Source organism: Cynoglossus semilaevis, chromosome W (assembly GCF_000523025.1).
Source record: "Cynoglossus semilaevis isolate Cse_v1.0 chromosome W, Cse_v1.0, whole genome shotgun sequence".
Classification (NCBI taxonomy): Eukaryota; Metazoa; Chordata; class Actinopteri; order Pleuronectiformes; family Cynoglossidae; genus Cynoglossus; species Cynoglossus semilaevis.
In genome coordinates, this window is record NC_024327.1 from 6,970,456 (window position 1) to 6,976,052 (window position 5,597).

Sequence of the window (5,597 nt, forward strand, 5' to 3'; positions counted from 1 at the left end):
AACATACACTGCACTAACAAAACCTGCAGTCAGATTTAAAAGGCTGCGGCACCACCGAGTTCCAGGGCATTGCACTAGCTCAGCACGACGGCCACATGACGTGTGGAATACTATATTATGCAAGCTTGATGAGCCGCGAACACTAACACTGCTTCAATCTAAACAGAGCGTCTCAGAAAAGAGAGTAATGATCTGCTCTGATCTTTGAATTTAAAGATACACACACACACTTGTGATCTTCCATCGACACATCTTGTCCCCAGTTCTGCTCGTGAGTAAGACTGTGTCACTCATCTATTTTTTTTTTCTCTTTAAAGAGCTAGCACAGGGATTCTGGGCCTCTTTTATCTTTCTCTTATTTGCATCCTCATGAAAATGCATGAGTGCTGGGGTGAGGCAGGATGAAGGGTTTAAGGTGGATAAAGCCTGTCTGAGACAGAGGGAACAGTTTGTAGTATTTCTTATATAAAGTCTGTGGTGCAAACAGGATGAAGAAAAAGGACATTGTGTTGTTTTATAGGTTTAACCATTTTCAGGACCCAATTGCCTTCACTCTCAATGAAATGCACCAAATCTGGAGTGATGTCATTGTTTTTTTATTTTACTGAAAGTAGGAGAACAGCACTGATTTTATGATTATAATTACACAGTGATCTCTCCGATCCACCTGAATGACTCCATGTGATTTGTCTTGTATATTTTTACCTAGAACCAGAAAAATGGAAACACTATTTCTTGGTTATGGTTGTATAACACCAGCAGAAAGCATCTCTGATAAACACATGAGTACACTCTTCCAAACCCCCATCTCACAGGAAGAATAAAATCAATGGATTTGCCAAGGCCCCTGATAGCTGCAGCCATGAATCTGTTGTACACTCAGCTGGATGTTTCTTTGTTAATGCTGCCTTTTATTTGTGTTAGTGCTGAAGTGTGTTACGACGATGCTGCGGTCCAAACTCACCGTCCCAATCTATGGGTATACTGTTTTCCATGTATTTATATTCTGATGGATTGGCTGCCTCCATCGTTCTCTTGGCCAGGACAACTCTTCCTGATCAAAAAAGGAAGAAGACAAAAACACAGTGAGTAGGAGCAGGAGTGAGACGTAGAAGCACAACAATGATGCATACAGATTGCGAAAGGCAACACAAACAAACACAAAGAGGCACAGACACAATGCTCTCTGTCTTCTGTTCAGTCAGACACGGATACAGTCAGACCCACAGACATACACACACACAAACACAGTGGGATGACAGGCCATGGATGATTACCTCGTGGCCCTCAGGCCCTTCACCTCAGATCTTGCTGAGTGGCTCCAAATCTGGGCTACGCTTTTATGCAAATGAGTCTCTCTAACCCAGCCAACCACAGCCCCCCTCGCTGGCACCCTCTTCCAATCACAGTGCACTGGCTAACAATGCCCTCCAAAATCAACATCAAGCTGAGCAGGAGACAAAAGAGGTGAGATATCAGAGACAACAGGAGAGGTGCGAGCTCAATTTGGCCCAATGTGCTGATTAGGCAAGTTTGTTGTAGTGTGACATGGAGGTGCAGAGGGGAGTTGGGGGGTGGGTGGAGAGTGATGCTCACAGAAAAGAAGAATTTCAAATAAAAAGAGTTGCACTGTTTCTTTGCAGAGATTCACTAATGAAAAATACCGTCTTCTTCTTATTTTCTTCAACAGGTGACAACCAGATGTTTGTCAACCAGCTCCTACTGTTTGCTTTGTTGGAAGGACAAGTTAAGGAAAGAGGTAAAGGAGAAAGGAAGAGACCCGCAGACAGGGATGATGATGTTGATGTTGATGGTGATGATGCATGGCAATCATGGCTGGAAGGAGAAAAAATGGATGTGCGAGGAAAAAACAGTACGCTCCAAAATATGGACAATCTGTCCATCACCGTTTCTCTGCAACTGAATGGACACAGACAAATGGAGGCAACCACCTACAAGCACACAGCAGACTGATGGCCTTAATTTACTTCAGCCATAACAGATAGCTACGGCACAGGAGTGAATAAGTTATGGCACTAGAAAGAAGCACAGAGAGCATCCTTTATCCACAGAGCTGTGTCCTGTCGCTCAGGTCTCTTCTTTTCAGCAGATTCCCTGCATTTAAAAAACGCCAATAAAGCCAAACAATAAAGTCTGTCGTTTGTTATTATCCTTACACTTAAACTTATGTATTACCACTATTACTACTACAATACCACTGTATTATACTTAGTGTATTTGGCAAAATCACAAAGGCCAATTTTTGAATCACATTTTGTGTAGTACAAATAAAACTCATTACTGATTTGGAAAACAAATCTGGGACACTTGCAGCAACCCCTGCCCCCTTCTTTTTTCCCTTTTTTTGGCTAACAGTTCACGGTCAACATTGTCTGAATCTCTTCATTATGCGTTTTGCAATTTTAATCACATGGAAATCCTGAATGTCATGCACACTCAGCAGCAGTTTCCGTTAGTTACCTTTAACGTACCCAAAAGTCTTCAGACTTTTTCAATCTTTTGACAATATTAATATCTGACGGATACAAAAATGTTTTGCTCTTCTTGCTTGAAGAAACAACCCTTCCTTGCTCAACCTGTTAGCAGCAACCCTACTAGTTTGGGGCAGCGCGTGGCAGAGTGTGTGGGTTCTCAGTCATCCAGGTCATCTTATCCAAAAATAGTTTACGAGGGCAACTGGATGGAGTGGGTTTCTTGAAGACATTGAACTGAAGAAGCCTCTTAGATGAGAGATGAAACATCTTCAAGTAACCTACGCCGTCAAGTTCAGGTCTTGTATCTGTCAAAGCAGGTTCTGTGATGCGGTGACTAAGTACTAAAAATGACTTTACTTCCCTAGCTTGCTGAGAGCAGACAACGCTCCTGTGGGATAGGTTACATGCAGAGGACAAATTCTTACTTACAGTATATGACATATGTAGTCTTAGCCTTTGTCCCCACTCTAGTGGGAGGCATTGCAGGCATCAACATATTACATATACATATTTGTTTATTTTTAGAAACCAGCCACTAAGGTGCACAAGCCACTGTTTCTATAGTGCCGGTCCCAAGCCCGGATAAATGGTGTGGGTTGCGTCAGGAAGGACATCCTTGGTGTAAAACCTTTGGCTAAATCAAATATGCTCGTGACTCCCGAGTCATATGAAAGATTCATGACTCCCGAGTCATATGAAAGATTCATGACTCCCGAGTCATATGAAAGATTTGTTCATATTGAACTCACGAATCACTCACAAATCACTCACTGCGAACTAATCACACTCTGCGAACTAATCACTCACTGCGAACAAATGTGAACTAATCTTTCACTATGAACGAATCACTCTCTGGGAACTAATCTTTCGCTGTGAACGAATCACTCTCTGTGAACTAATCTTTCGCTTCGTTCTCGCAGATTCGTTTCATTTGTCACGTGACAGAGAGCTCGGGTCTCTTTTGCTCTCATTCATCTTCACATTGTGGTGTGTTTTTATTTCTTAGCTTTTCGCATGGTTTTAATTGCTTATGGCATTTTGTGTACTTTGTAGACTTTGTCAGCGGAAGCAAACCATGTTGCCTTCAGTATTTAGTATCGGAGACCCGCAGCCTTCTTTACAATGCCCACAATAGGGCTAAAGCGCCACCTGCTGTAAAACGAATTGAATTATTAGTTCAAGATTCGTTCACGACTCGTTCATTTTATTGTTCCAGAGTCAAAGAGTCAAATCAGTAAAAAGAGGTTAAAGAGGTTTTCCCATCACTACAGTGGAGACTGTGGAAGAGAGGTGAAGAATAGAGAGGTGAAGAGTGCAGGCAGAATGGAACAGCTGGAGAAAAGTGTCAGGAGTCTGGATAGAAGATTGTCAGCTAAGGTGAAGGGAAAGGTTTACAGGACAGTGGTGAGACCAGCCATGATGTATGGTTTAGAGACACTAGCAAGAGGCGGAAGACAGGAGGCGGAGCTGGAGGTAGCAGAGTTAAAGATGCTAAGATTCTCTTTAGGAGTTACAAGAATGGACAGGATCAGGAATGAGGTCATTAGAGGGACAACACAGACAGGAAGGTTTGGAGAAAAAGCTAGAGAAGCCAGATTGAGATGGTTTGGACATCTGTGGAGGAGGGACAGTGGATACATTGGTAGAAGAATGCTGGAGATGGAGCTACCAGGTAGGAGACAAAGGAGATTTATGGATGCAGTGAGGGAGTATATGCAGATAGTTGGAGTCAGAGTAGAAGATGCAGGGAACAGGGTGAAATGGAAAACAATGATACGCTGTGGCAACCCCTTAAAAAAGGGACAAGCCGAAAGGAAAAGAAGAAGAAGATATTTGTTAATTTTTAGCAGACACAAATCTCAAAACTGCTTTTTCAAATAAACTACCAACTTTTCTGGAAATAAAATTTGTTTAAGCACTGCTTTGTAAACTGATTCCTGTAAAGACAAACGCAGTTTGCCTGGGTAGAATAGTTCTTCTCTATACTATATTCAGCCTCTATACTAATCAGGTCAACTAATTAGGCTAGAATTGCTTTGGTTCTGCTTTGGTTCCCACTAGATTGTCATTATAGGGCCTCACCGGCTTCAGCTCTGCAGCATTAGTTTTCTAATATCCAGGTCTTGGATAAAAAAGAACCTGACTATATTCTCTAACCTTATCTAGAAGATTGTGTAAAACACATTTCTGCACGGTCCTCGCATTTGTGCGTTTCTGCTCATAAGCAGAACAAAAACGCTTTCAGAGCAACAAAGTCCTGCATTCTCCCGCCGACCATAACAAATGTATACAGCAGTGATGGTAGTTATGAACAGATCCTATCTATATTTGCATAGTGTGGGTGTGGGTATGATACAGTCCCCACAAGAAACTACAGCTAATACCTCACTAATAAGCATGAGCAGAGGCTCCTACTTTTTCTCTGACTCTCTCCACTAGGTTGCATCTCCCTATCCACTCTGTCACACTCCCACATGGCTCTCTTGTTTTGCTGCTTTTGCAGCGTGACTAAACCTATCCCAGCGAGGCTTTTATCTAGGGATGCACCGATCCGCATTTTTTTACCTTTGATCCAATCCCGATATTTTGGATTTGGATATCAGCCGATACAATACTATTCCGATACTATTGCTTTAATATTATTATTACATGCGTGTATTTCCCAAAAGGCACCTTGTGGTTAGTATAAGGTCAGAAAAGGAAGTCAAAAATACAGGAAACCATGTTAACAGGAAAAATCCCATCCTTAAAACAAATATGTAACTGTATGGGTTTGAAATTGAACGTTTTATTAAGTGCAAAGTAAACATCTTACAACAACGTGTTCATCTGCCCTTATTCAATTCATTGCTGGCTACATTGACGGTCAATCAACATGTAGTTCAGCAGTATATGACTTTTTTTAGTTAGAAAACATTAATAATTGGAGCATTAATAAAAAGAGGCCTCGTTCTGTCCTTGTATAGCGCGTCTAGGACGAGCGTGTGTTTCATTTACCATTTACAGGTTACCTCTTTGAATTTCAGCTCTGCAAATATCGCATGTTGCTGTGTGGTTTTCGGTCCTTGCTAATATTTCCACACAGTGGGTCTGTTATTCTAA

General features: G+C 41.8%; 1 long non-coding RNA gene across 1 annotated transcript in view; it reads right to left on the bottom strand.

Annotated features, from left to right (window-relative positions):
* LOC112486390 (uncharacterized) overlaps window positions 1-5,597 on the bottom strand; it is a 27,689-nt gene that overhangs the window by 3,460 nt on the left and 18,632 nt on the right. Inside the window, exon 2 of the long non-coding RNA XR_003048824.1 lies at window positions 965-1,054. This is a non-coding gene — a long non-coding RNA (uncharacterized LOC112486390). The remainder of the gene's footprint in view (window positions 1-964; window positions 1,055-5,597) is intronic.